General features: G+C 46.6%; 1 protein-coding gene across 4 annotated transcripts in view; it reads right to left on the bottom strand.

Annotated features, from left to right (window-relative positions):
* The window catches only part of LOC146808960 (chemerin-like receptor 1), a 57,536-nt gene extending 44,832 nt beyond the window's left edge, over nucleotides 1-12,704 (bottom strand). Inside the window, exons 1-2 of one of the 4 annotated variants that reach the window (XM_085615761.1) lie at nucleotides 12,551-12,663; nucleotides 12,001-12,075 (exon numbers count right to left, since the gene is read on the bottom strand). The gene's annotated coding sequence lies outside the window, so the exon portion shown is untranslated. Of the gene's footprint in view, nucleotides 1-12,000; nucleotides 12,076-12,161 lie in introns of all 4 variants that reach the window. The other 3 variants (XM_085615758.1, XM_085615759.1, XM_085615757.1) reach the window with 3 other exon arrangements.
* Nucleotides 12,705-13,695: the final 991 nt, after the last annotated feature.

Here is a 13,695-nt window from a genome sequence, read left to right as displayed (position 1 = left end):
GGTGTGCAGAAAGAGGCACAAGGTTGGCAGAAAGAAGGGACAGAGGTACAGAAAGAAGCAAGAGAAGTGCAGAAAGAGGGATGAGGGGTGCAGAAAGAGAAGAGGGGTACAGAAAGAGGCACAAGGGGCATAGCAAGAAGAAACAGAGATGAAGAAAGAGGGAAGAGGGGTGGAGAAAGACTCAAGAGAAGTACAGAAAGAAGAAACAGACATGCAGACAGAAACAAAAGAAGTACAGAAAAAAGGAACAGAGGTGCAGAAAGAGGCAGAAGGGTTGCAGAAAGAGGGAAGAGGGGTGAAGAAAGAGGCAAGAGGGATGCACAGAGAAGCATGTGAGGTGTAGAAAGAGGCAATTTAGGTGCAGAAAGTAGAAGAGAGGTGTAGAAAGAGGCAAGCGAAGTGCAGAAAAAGAAAGAGGTGCAGAAAGAGGCAACAGAGATACAGAAAGAGGAAAGAGGGGTGGAGAACTGTAGAAAGAGGCAAGAGAGTTACAAAAACAGGCAAGAGATGTGCAGAAAAATGGAATAGGGTGCAGAAGGAGGCAACAGAGGTGTAGAAAGAGGGAAGAGAGGTGTAGAAAGAGGGAAGAAGGGTAGAGAAAGAGGCAAGAGAAGTGCAGAAAAAAGCAAGAGAAGTGCAGAAAGAAGTAACAGAGGTGCAGAAAGAGGCAAAAGAGGTGTGCGGAAAAGGAAGAAATGTGCAAAAAAGAAGCAACAGAGGTCCAGAAGGAGGCAAGAGAAGTGCAGAAAGAGGCAAGAGAGTTGCAGAAACAGTAAAAAAAGGTGCAGAAAGAAGCACGAGCAGTGCAGAAAAGACCCAACAGGGGTGCGGATGGAGGCAAGAGGGTTGCAGAAAGAGGCAAGAGGGGTGCAGACATTTGCAAAAGAGGTGCGGAAAGAAGCAAGTGCAGTACAGAAAGAACCAACAGAGGTGCAGAAAGAAGCAAGTGAGGTGCAGAAAGAGACAATAGAGGTACAGAAAGAGTCAGCAGAGATGCAGAAAGATGCAAGAGAGGTACATAAACAAGCAAGAAAAGTACAGAAACAGGCAGGAGAATTGCTGAAATAAGCAACAGAGGTGTAGAAAGGAGCAAGAGAAGTACAGAAAGAAGGAACAGAGGTGCAGAGAGAGGCAAGCAAGGTACAGAAGGCAGAAGAATTGCAGAAAGAGGCACAAGGGGTGCAGAAAGAAGCGAGAGAAGTGCTGAAAGAAGCAACAGAGGTGCAGAAAGAGGGAAGAAGGATGCAGAAAGGGGCAAGAGATGTGCAAAAAGAAGCAACAGAGGTGCAGGAAGAGGGATGGAGAAATTGGCAAGAGGGGTGCCGAAAGAAGCAAGAAAGTTGCAGAAAGATACAAAAGAAGTGCAGAGAGAGGCAAGAGGGGAGCAGAAAGAGGGAAGAGGTGTGCAGAAAGAGGCACAAGGTTGGCAGAAAGAAGGGACAGATGTGCAGAAAGAAGCAAGAGAAGTGCAGAAAGAGGGATGAGGGGTGCAGAAAGAGAAGAGGGGTACAGAAAGAGGCACAAGGGGCATAGCAAGAAGAAACAGAGATGCAGAAAGAGGGAAGAGGGGTGGAGAAAGAGGCAAGAGAAGTACAGAAAGAAGAAACAGACATGCAGAAAGAAACAAAAGAAGTACGAAAAAAGGAACAGAGGTGCAGAAAGAGGCAGGAGGGTTGCAGAAAGAGGGAAGAGGGATGCAGAAAGAGGCAGGAGGGGTGCACAGAGAAGCATGCGAGGTGTAGAAAGAGGCAATAGAGGTGCAGAAAGTAGAAGAGAGGTGTAGAAAGAGGCAAGCGAAGTGCAGAAAAAGAAAGAAAGGTGCAGAAAGAGGCAACAGAGATACAGAAAGAGGAAAGAGGGGTGGAGAACATTAGAAAGAGGCAAGAGAGTTACAAAAACAGGCAAGAGATGTGCAGAAAGAAGCAACAGAAATGCAGAAAGAGGCAGGAGAGGTGCATAAAGAAGCAAGAGTGGCTTGCACACCATTAGTACCAATTAACACCAACATTTAGCAATAATTAACATGTGACCCTTCTAGGTTTACAAAGGACCTTCCACCAAGCTGTAACACTTGTCACTGCATTTTTGGTAAAGTGTTAATCCAGTGGCCCTGCTCATACCTCTGACTAGGTCCAGAAGTGCTCCTCAGTAGTTCTTTCTTTTTTTTGTTGTCTCATTGAATTTACAGTTTAGCTTCTCTGGAAAAGAGGAAGACTAAACCTGAGGTTACCTCTCCAAAACACAGACCTCCATAAAACATAATTGCTCTCCATAACACATAATCCCACTCTACATAATTACTATACACTATATACCACATACTTTCTAGCCACATAGTTTCACTGCACAACATACCACATAATTCCACTACACACAATGTACATCCACTTCACTTAAAAAAACATTAGAAAAAAAGTTTACATTTACAACGCCAATAGCTCTAACTCTTGCAAATGCGAGTCATATTAAATTACAAATGCTTCTTTAACTGGTAATCATGTTTGCAGAGTGGAGGAGAAAGGGGGCTAGGCCTCCAACCAGTGCTCAGGAATTCCGCTGCGTAGGACATAAAGGAGGTACTAGGAGGGCTTCTTGGCCCCCAAAGTCCATCAGGAGTAAAGTGGACTTCATCCCCCAACCAGTACTGTGCCAGGAGGCGCGTTCGCAGAGTGGTGGAGAAAGGGGGTGTGTGACCTCCGAAGACCTCTTAGCAACCCTACTGTGTGGGACTTAGTGGAGTTAACAGGAGGGGTAGTTGGCCCCCAAGGACAACCTTGGGGGCCAACTACCCCTCTTATTACCTCCAGTAAGTCCCACACAGCAGCATTGCTAAGTTCTCATAGCAGGCCACGCCCCCTTTCCCCAGCACTCTGCAAACGTGCTCCCTGACACGCTCTTGGATGGGGATTAAAGTCCACTTCGCTGCTGGGGATCCTTAGGGGCCAACTAGCCTCCCCGATACCTCCAGTATGCCTCAGATAGTGGGATTGCTGATAGGTGGACACAGGCCATGCCCACTTTGCCCACTTGGTTGGGGGATGAAGTCTCCTTTTCTCCTGGTCCCTGGGAGCCAACTAGCCCACCTTTTATCTCAAGAAAGCCCCACACAGCTGGATTGCTGAGAGTGGTCTGAGGTCATGCCCCCTTTATTACACCACTCTGCAAATACGCATCCTGGCGCACTGCTGCTCGGGGATGAAGTCCACTTTAGTCCTGATGTCCCCAGGACACAAGTGGACCTCATCGCCCCCCCCCAGCAGTGTGCCAAAAGGCGTGTTTGCAGAGTGGTGTAAAAAGGGGCGTGGCCTCAGACTACCTCTCAGCAATGCCACTGTGTGGGGCTTACTGGAGGTACCTGGTGGGCTAGTTGTCCCCCCGGGACCCTCAGGAGGCAAGGGGACTTAATCCCCCAATTCATAAGAGCCAGGAGTTGCGTTTGCACAGTGGTGCGGGGAGGGGGTGGGGCCTCTGGCCAGATGCCGGCCTCCCTTCTTTTAGTATTTATGTGGCCCTGGGGACCCCATCCCAAGTGCCTGAGCATTTATTATTTGGCACCAGGGAACCCCACCCCCGGGGCCTGACCAGCCTAGTTTTTGGGGGGAGGGGGCCTGTGAGGCACCACTCCTAAGGCCAATTATAGCCCCAGGGACCCCATCCCCCTGGGCCTGGCCTTATTTCAAAACAACAAAAATAAACATCAAAAGGGAGGGGGCTGAGTGGCCCCCCCTTCTCGGGCCCCTTCTGGCCCCTTGGGCCCCAACACCCGGGCCCGGCCCTCAAGTTGAGTACTGCAGGGGGAGCCCCAATGCCCCCACAGTCCCATACGGCTCTCCACATCCTACAGGAGCCGGCATTGCTTTTGGACAAGGGGATCTGTGACATGCCGCTCCCCTTGTCCTAAAGCAATTCTGATTTGCTTCATGGAAGTGAGAGCAGGTTTTCCTGCTCTCACCTCCAAGAAGCAAAGCATTGTTTGCTATGGCAGGGCAGGAGCCGTGCGCCCACCCTGCCATAGCAAACGGCAATGTCCTGGGGGTGGGCACCCCGGGATATTGCAGTAGCCAGACCTGGGGGGTGGCTGTCTCCAGGGCCATAGGGCACTCCAGGAGGGGGGCTGTGTGGCCCCACTCCCAGCAATTTTGAAGCCCCGGGGAGGTGGTGGTCCCCAGGGCCAAGGGTCCGCTACGGCTCCCGTATTTACATATTCAATGCCCCGGGGAGGTGGTGGTCCTTGGGTCAGTGTGGGGGAGCTCGAGCCTCCCTACACTGTACTTTTGGAAGTAGCTTGGGGGAGTTGGCAGTCCCTTGCATTTAAATCATGTAGCCCCAGGGAGGTGGTGGCCCCAGATCTTGTAAAGCCCCAGGAGGAGGCAGTCCCCGGGGCTTGGGGGGCCCGTGAGGCCCCTCCATCCTAAAATGTAAATGCCCCTTGGAGAAGGCGGTCTCTGTGGCAGCGTGAGGAAGCAGGAGCCCCCCATGTATTTTTTTTAAAAAGCCCCAGGGAGGTGGCAGTCCCCGGGGCTGCGGGGGCCACGTGCCCCTGCATATAATTATCTAAGCCCCAGTGAGGTGGCGTCCCCGGGGCTGCAGGAGCCTGCGCTTCATTTTCTCAAAACAATTTTGGCCGGATCCTGCGGATTTATTTTTTCAAAATGTTTTTTTGGGCCCTGGGGGTCCTTGCGGGGCCCCCTGAGCAGCCCTAGGGGGTCAGGGTGCTTCTACCCTGCCCCCTTTTCTTGTTTTCATCTTTTTTCTATTAGATGGCTGCCAACATATTCTGGTTTGAAGTGTTGGCAGCCAATCAGAATGAAGCTCGTGCTTGGGAGGGTTTGCGAATCCTCCTTGGTGCTCAGATATCAATATTTTTATTTTTTTTAATTTCTCAGGAGCTACTGAATGGATTTACACCATTTTAAAAAAGGGCGCTTTCTGAACCAAGAGCTACCTATTTGCCAAATTTGGTGCAATTCTGTTCAGCAGTTCGGGCTGTAGCCGTGTCTAAAGTATCCTATGGAAATGAACATGGGGAAAACGCATTTTGGGGCCCCCTTTTTTCTCAGCCCCCGCTTGATAAATCACCCCGAAACTTTCAAGACTGGAGCTGACCTGAGTGAAGCAAAAGTTTTAAAAATTTCACGAAGATTAATCAAATGGTGCCAAAGATATTGGCAAAAGAAAAAATACTTTTTTAACCCCTTCAGCGCTGGGCGAATTCCGCCGCGGTGCTGAAGGGTTCGAGCGCGGGCGGGACCATGACGGAACGGTTCCGTCATGAGCACAGCTCAACCGTGGCTCATGACGGAACCGTTCCGTCATGAGCATGGAAGGGGTTAATAGAAACAAGGTCCTAACTATAACTACCCACTGGCGACCACCAGTAGGTAATATAAACCAATACGTACAATGTTGCTAACAATCATATTTATTCACTCTTCAGCTATAAGCCCTGACATATTTTGAAATCTGTGTGTCACGGGTCAGATTTGAAACTGACCCATGAGAGGCTAGTACCGAAACGCATCGAGGGTTGCAGTGGAAAAGTGAATAAATATGTTTACTAGCAGCAGCTTGGTGCATATTTGTTGGTGTCAATAACAGAGCTCATCTGCATACTATTAAAAAAACGTCTCCGAGCAGCAACCATGTTGGAGATGTATGTACACACATTTCTTGATCATTTCAAACCTATTTTAACCAAAGGAGCAACACCAAATATTGACCCACCTAAAAACACCATTACTAAGTACAGTGCCAGTGCATGTACCATAAGCATATTGAGGGAGTAACATTAAGGGATATTGCACAAACACATCTATATATATTCTACTCCAAGGTTGTCCACCTGTAAGTAGCACTCAACCAGCAGCTTGATTTATGTGTAGGTAGGGACGGGGATCCGCTTGTAGGAGCCGTTCCGTAGTGGATTTGCCTGACGCGTTTCGAAGCTCCATAGGCTTCTCTTCAGAGGCTTTAACGGAAACGGTGTGCACAACCGCTAACCCACTTCGCCATTTAACATATGGCACGCCCACCAATGGGAGGCTCAAATGAGACTGTGCATTATGGGAAGTGTAGTGTGGAAAGCACATAATCAAGTCCTGTATGGACCCTGCAAGTGGACCCATCTGAGGGCATGTAGAAGGTACCCCCGGTTCACGGCACCCATTTGGGACTACATTACCCAGAATGTGATATAAAAAAGACGCATTTGATCAGCCTATGAGAGGGCTTAAGACTCTTTCACAGCAGCCTATCTGAAGGTGCTTTATTGAATAAATGTGTGAAAGTAGACGATGTGGTGAACTTTGTGTCTCACCCTTTGATAAAGGAAGTGATTTCCGAAACGCGTCAGGCCCGGCAGCCCAACATGTGATGGATGTAAGGATGTACATTGTTGTTTGAGTGCACCCCCGTCTTTTGGGCAAACTGGAGCATTATGTATACATGGCTGCCTTCGCCGTGGGGGAGGGCACCATCGCAATCACAGCATGCATGGAGCCGTAAATTGTGCCCGGCACATCCATGATGCAACAGCACCGAAGATTTTATCCATCCACGCCTTGGGACCCATCTGAGGGCATGTAGAAGGTACCCCCGGTTCACGGCACCCATTTGGGACTACATTACCCTGAATGCGATATACAAAAGACTCATTTGAGCAGCCTATGAGATGACTTAAGACTCTTTCACAACAGCCTATCTGAAGGTGTTTTATTGAATAAATGTGTGAAAGTAGACGATGCGGTGAACTTTGTGTCTCAGCCTTTGATAAAGAAAGTGATTTCCGAAACACGTCAGGCCAGGCAGCCCAAGATGTGATGGATGTAAGGATGTACACTGTTGTTTGAGTGCACCCCCGTCTTTTGGGCAAACTGGAGCATTATGTATACACGGCTGCCTACGCCGTGGGGGAGTGCACCATCGCAATCACAGCGGGCATGGAGCCGTAAATTGTGCCCGGCACATCCATTATGCAACAGCAGTGAGGATTTTATCCATCCACGCCTTGGGACCCATCTGAGGGCATGTAGAAGGTACCCCCGGTTCACGGCACCCATTTGGGACTACATTACCCAGAATGCGATATACAAAAGACTCATTTGAGCAGCCTATGAGAGGGCTTAAGACTCTTTCACAGCAGCGTATCTGAAGGTGTTTTATTGAATAAATGTGCGAAAGTAGACGATGCGGTGAACTTTGTGTCTCAGCCTTTGATAAAGGAAGTGATTTCCGAAACGCGTCAGGCCGGGCAGCCCAAGCTGTGATGGATGTAAGGATGTACACTGTTGTTTGAGTGCACCCCCGTCTTTTGGGCAAACTGGAGCATTATGTATACATGGCTGCCTACGCCGTGGGGGTGTGCACCATCGCAATCACAGCGGGCATGGAGCCGTAAATTGTGCCCGGCACATCCATGATGCAACAGCACCGAAGATTTTATCCATCCACGCCTTGGGACCCATCTGAGGGCATGTAGAAGGTACCCCCGGTTCACGGCACCCATTTGGGACTACATTACCCTGAATGTGATATACAAAAGACTCATTTGAGCAGCCTATGAGATGGCTTAAGACTCTTTCACAACAGCCTATCTGAAGGTGTTTTATTGAATAAATGTGCGAAAGTAGACGATGCAGTGAACTTTGTGTCTCAGCCTTTGATAAAGGAAGTGATTTCCGAAACGCGTCAGGCCAGGCAGCCCAAGATGTGATGGATGTAAGGATGTACATTGTTGTTTGAGTGCACCCCCGTCTTTTGGGCAAACTGGAGCATTATGTATACATGGCTGCCTACGCCGTGGGGGAGGGCACCATCGCAATCACAGCATGCATGGAGCCGTAAATTGTGCCCGGCACATCCATGATGCAACAGCACCGAAGATTTTATCCATCCACGCCTTGGGACCCATCTGAGGGCATGTAGAAGGTACCCCCGGTTCACGGCACCCATTTGGGACTACATTACCCAGAATGCGATATACAAAAGACTCATTTGAGCAGCCTATGAGAGGGCTTAAGACTCTTTCACAGCAGCGTATCTGAAGGTGTTTTATTGAATAAATGTGCGAAAGTAGACGATGCGGTGAACTTTGTGTCTCAGCCTTTGATAAAGGAAGTGATTTCCGAAACGCGTCAGGCCGGGCAGCCCAAGCTGTGATGGATGTAAGGATGTACACTGTTGTTTGAGTGCACCCCCGTCTTTTGGGCAAACTGGAGCATTATGTATACATGGCTGCCTACGCCGTGGGGGAGTGCACCATCGCAATCACAGCGGGCATGGAGCCGTAAATTGTGCCCGGCACATCCATGATGCAACAGCACCGACGATTTTATCCATCCACGCCTTGGGACCCATCTGAGGGCATGTAGAAGGTACCCCCGGTTCACGGCACCCATTTGGGACTACATTACCCTGAATGTGATATACAAAAGACTCATTTGAGCAGCCTATGAGATGGCTTAAGACTCTTTCACAACAGCCTATCTGAAGGTGTTTTATTGAATAAATGTGCGAAAGTAGACGATGCGGTGAACTTTGTGTCTCAGCCTTTGATAAAGGAAGTGATTTCCGAAACGCGTCAGGCCAGGCAGCCCAAGATGTGATGGATGTAAGGATGTACATTGTTGTTTGAGTGCACCCCCGTCTTTTGGGCAAACTGGAGCATTATGTATACATGGCTGCCTACGCCGTGGGGGAGGGCACCATCGCAATCACAGCATGCATGGAGCCGTAAATTGTGCCCGGCACATCCATGATGCAACAGCACCGAAGATTTTATCCATCCACGCCTTGGGACCCATCTGAGGGCATGTAGAAGGTACCCCCGGTTCACGGCACCCATTTGGGACTACATTACCCTGAATGCGATATACAAAAGACTCATTTGAGCAGCTATGAGATGGCTTAAGACTCTTTCACAACAGCCTATCTGAAGGTGTTTTATTGAATAAATGTGTGAAAGTAGACGATGCGGTGAACTTTGTGTCTCAGCCTTTGATAAAGGAAGTGATTTCCGAAACACGTCAGGCCAGGCAGCCCAAGATGTGATGGATGTAAGGATGTACACTGTTGTTTGAGTGCACCCCCGTCTTTTGGGCAAACTGGAGCATTATGTATACACGGCTGCCTACGCCGTGGGGGAGTGCACCATCGCAATCACAGCGGGCATGGAGCCGTAAATTGTGCCCGGCACATCCATTATGCAACAGCACTGAGGATTTTATCCATCCACGCCTTGGGACCCATTTGAGGGCATGTAGAAGGTACTCCCGGTTCACGGCACCCATTTGGGACTACATTACCCAGAATGCGATATACAAAAGACTCATTTGAGCAGCCTATGAGAGGGCTTAAGACTCTTTCACAACAGCCTATCTGAAGGTGTTTTATTGAATAAATGTGCGAAAGTAGACGATGCGGTGAACTTTGTGTCTCAGCCTTTGATAAAGGAAGTGATTTCCGAAACGCGTCAGGCCAGGCAGCCCAAGCTGTGATGGATGTAAGGATGTACACTGTTGTTTGAGTGCACCCCCATCTTTTGGGCAAACTGGAGCATTATATATATATATATATATATATATATATATATATATATATATATATATATATATATATATATATCTATATCACATAAACAAAATGTTCCTTCCAGGACCCAAGACCCATGAGGGGTGGTGTGTGATTCCAGCAAGCATGCCGGTTTCAATCATTCATTAAATTCCAAGAAGTTAACGCACACTCAACTTTCTTTATATATATATATATATATGTTTATGTATGTATGAATGTATGTATATATATATATATTCACTGAAAAAACCATAGGTTTCAGACATGTTATAGTTAGCGGAAATTTTACTGATAAAAAACCAATGAAATTCCCCCGTTATAGTTAGTGCAGGCAACTATAACTCACGCGACCGCAATCCTCTGCTGATGCTAATACTGTATTTAGACACTTATTTGCCCATGTCTTCTTCCATAAATTTTTAGCTATACATATATTAGAAATATTTTTTTTCATAAAGACACATATGTCATCAGCAGAAGATTGCGGTCGCGTGAGTTATAGTTGCCTGCACTAACTATAACGGGGGAATTTCATTGGTTTTTTATCAGTAAAATTTCCGCTAACTATAACATGTCTGAAACCTATGGTTTTTTCAGTGAATTTGCAAGGTTTTTTAAATGCTAATTCCTAACTATAATGTGTGTGAAACCTATGGTTTTTTCAGTGTATTTGTACGGTTTTTTAAATGCTAAGTTACTTTACGCCATTCGTGGCGTGCACGCCCACTTAACGCAGTTCGTTCCATGCGCGCACGGGGCGCTTCGCGCACCGTGCGCGCACGGTGAGCACGCGGTGCGCTTCGCGCACCGCGCGCCCACTTTACGCAGTTAGTGCCGTACACGCAAGGTGAGCACGCAGTGCGCTACACACACCGCGTGCCCACGTTACGCACCGTGCGCACATGGAGGACATATTATGCGCTTCCTTGTGATAGGTAATCTGTTAAATTTAATTTGTAAGTGATGACAATAATATGCCATGCACAGAGAGTTTTTTTTTTTTTATTAAAATTTTTAGCGTAAGCGCACCGTACGCGTACGGTAAGCGTAATCGGCGAAATTTTCAAAAAATAAAAATTTACCGTTTTTGGCCTTTGAGGACTCAACTAACATGGCTATGTGCATGGGCGCTGTCTAAACAGCCCCTTTATATGTTTTTTGCCTTTATTTACTGCCCCCCCCTCAGAGTGCGAGAGAGAAAATAGCGGCCGCCGCTTCCTGGTTTCGACCGATTCGAATGTTTACTTAGATGTAACAGCCAATCAGAATCGCGCTCGCGCACGCCACCGTACGCGTACGGTAAGCTTACGGTAAGCGTACCGTAAGCTGGCTCAGATATATATATTGATTTAAAGGCTATTTTCTCAGAATCTACTGAACAGATTTACACCAAACCTACAAAAGGCACTTCCTTGACCTGAGGACTACCTCTCTGCCAAATTTCTAGTAATTCTGTTCAGCCGTTCGGGCTGTAGCCCTGTCTAAAGGTCCTATGGAAAAATGCATGGGAAAAACGCGTTTTGGGACCCCCCTTTTATCTCAGCCCCCGCTTGACGAATCCCCCCGAGACTTTCAGGGTAGGAGTGGAGCGTAGCGCCCCACCTATTTTGAGAAATTTGCGAGGATTCGTCGACCGGCGCCAAAGTTATTCAAAATAGAATGTTGCGGATTTCCTATGGAAAAGGGGTCCTAACTATAACTACCTACTGGCGACCGCCAGTAGGTAATATATATATATATATTTATAATGTATATATGTATGTGTATATATACATGTATATATATATAAATATATGTAGGTATGTGTGTGCGTGTGTGTGTGTGTAGGGACAGTGCATATAGACTTGACATTAATATGACGAGAATCTTTTTTATATTACACCACAAGATACATGTATGACAGTATATATGGGGGGGTTATGCCTGGTACTAAAACTTTACTAAGTATCATGTGTATATATGTATGTATGCATAAGGTAAAATCTCTCAATACTTCACCACAAGATATGTGTGTGTATCAGATCATGTAATCATTTCTGCTTCTATGTACAGAGGTTCATTTCAGCCACTAAAATGTTACAGTGTGACATGTCTATATACGTATGTCTAAATTAATTTCAGTTTGTGTGACACAACATCTACTGCCTTCAACCTTTGTCCCCTACCTCTTAGCTCTGACTAATCCCAAACCTTTCTGCCTACAATAAACTCCCAAAATCCCTTTTTCAAACTTCCACCTCCTTTTAGCAAAATCTCCCAATTAACATGTGCACATGGCCTCTATTCCCTGTGACAATTTACTACTTCCCCCTATTAATCAATCCCTAGTTCAAAACACTATTAAACACACAAGAACTCAAAAGCAAAACTTAACACTAGTAATACCGAAGGGAAGAAAAACACATATTACTAATCTATTTAACCATTTACCTTTAATCTTGGGTTCCAAAGCAGTGTGCTCTCCGCCACAGATTGCTTCAAAGTCTCGTCAGGTGAAAGTAAGCGCTATATAAATACAATGTATACAATTTATAACTGTTGAATCCTATATGTAAGTTTGAACAATTTAGACATGTAGATACAAATCATACCTTAGTTGCGGATAATCCTATTTCACAGATCCATACTAAAGACTTGCAGCCAGGGGGTGTGTGCTGAGGAGGACTGGGCCTGCTTCTCCAGTGAACACCATAAACATGAAGACCAGCTTTCCTTGCCCGAGAGAATAAGTCCCGGGTGTCGTGTCAGGCGATAATAACTCCCTATTCCTGCCAGAACACTCATATAAACTCCAGAATGCTGGAGCCGGGGGCAGAAACCACATGTGGAAAGGAAGGAGCGCCATGAAAGGGCGGCAGGACAATCTGAGGTGTAGCAGCTGTGTAGTTGTGGGTCCACTGTGTCAGTTTTGCCTATGGGACCACCTGTGGAGCAGAAGCTATGCCTTACCATCCCACAGCCCCAATCTCGCTCTATGTACCTGTCAATCAGGGAGACGACTGGATCCTTCTGTCTCTGGGATCTTCGTTCACTTCACTCGGTCAATGTGCTCTTCTGCCCTTTCATGTGAATGGTTCGAGTCCTTCTCTCGGTGTGTTCCGGTGTTGTGTAATATCTGGTATCCCCACGGAATCGTGTATCCCCTGCACTTCGGGACTTTTCGGAAACGAAACTCAGCCCGGGCAGGTTCAGACAGAAGCAGCTGATCACTGCTCGGGCTGAGTTAGGGGATACAGGGGATACACGATTGAACAGCATGTTAAACTCGGCTCAGGCGATAAATCACCTGAAACTTTTGCACGAAGAGAGACAAACGGAAATAAATGGAGCAAATGAATCGTAATGGAAATAGCAATTAAGTGAATAAACATTGTGAAAGCAAAGAAACTATTGCTGAAGGATATCGAATCGTAACGAAATAACATGAGGGGAAGAGAATATAAACAACAGGGGTTTCAAATAAGGGGAAAAATAAAATCAAAACGAGCAAAAGATTAAAGGGTAAAGGTAAAAAAAAGGCAATGAAAAAGGCAAAGTATTAAAATGGGGAAAGAGTTTTGATTTTCATATAATGAATATGTTACAAGGTGTTAATGACAAACATATAACTTGCACAATAAGTTGAATAACAGTGCATGTTTAGTTTGACTCATATAACATACTTGTCATTTTACCAGCTGCCCTATCTTTTTTTGCCCATGCTAATTAAACAAGCATTGGCAACGCAAACTGTCTCCTACTTTTGTGAAAGTTAGAGCATATTGGCGATGTAAATGACAATGTTTTTTACTTATTTTCTAGGTCGTGCCTGGGCAGCGCAGGCACTACTCTGTGGCATGATATATTGAAGCATGGAATAGAAGCCCCGTACACTCTCCTCTCATATTTGCCATTGGCTTGTGTCATTGTCCTTCGTAAATGCTGGCTTCTGATTCGTTAATAGGCTTGTAAGTTCTTCCTTAGTACCGCCTTGTCTTCATTTGTAACCTCCCATGAGGACTGGCTCTTTTACTTCAGTTGTTACACGGTACGTCTTTTTTAGTCTGTAAGCACTTTTTTCTTTATTGAGTTTCTTCTACTGCAGGCACAACATGCTTTCCTGCAACATTCAGTGCGCCATGCGTG

The sequence above is a fragment of the Triturus cristatus genome, chromosome 7 (genome assembly GCF_964204655.1).
Source record: "Triturus cristatus chromosome 7, aTriCri1.1, whole genome shotgun sequence".
Lineage (NCBI taxonomy): Eukaryota > Metazoa > Chordata > Amphibia > Caudata > Salamandridae > Triturus > Triturus cristatus.
This window is presented reverse-complemented; position numbering and strand designations above follow the sequence as displayed.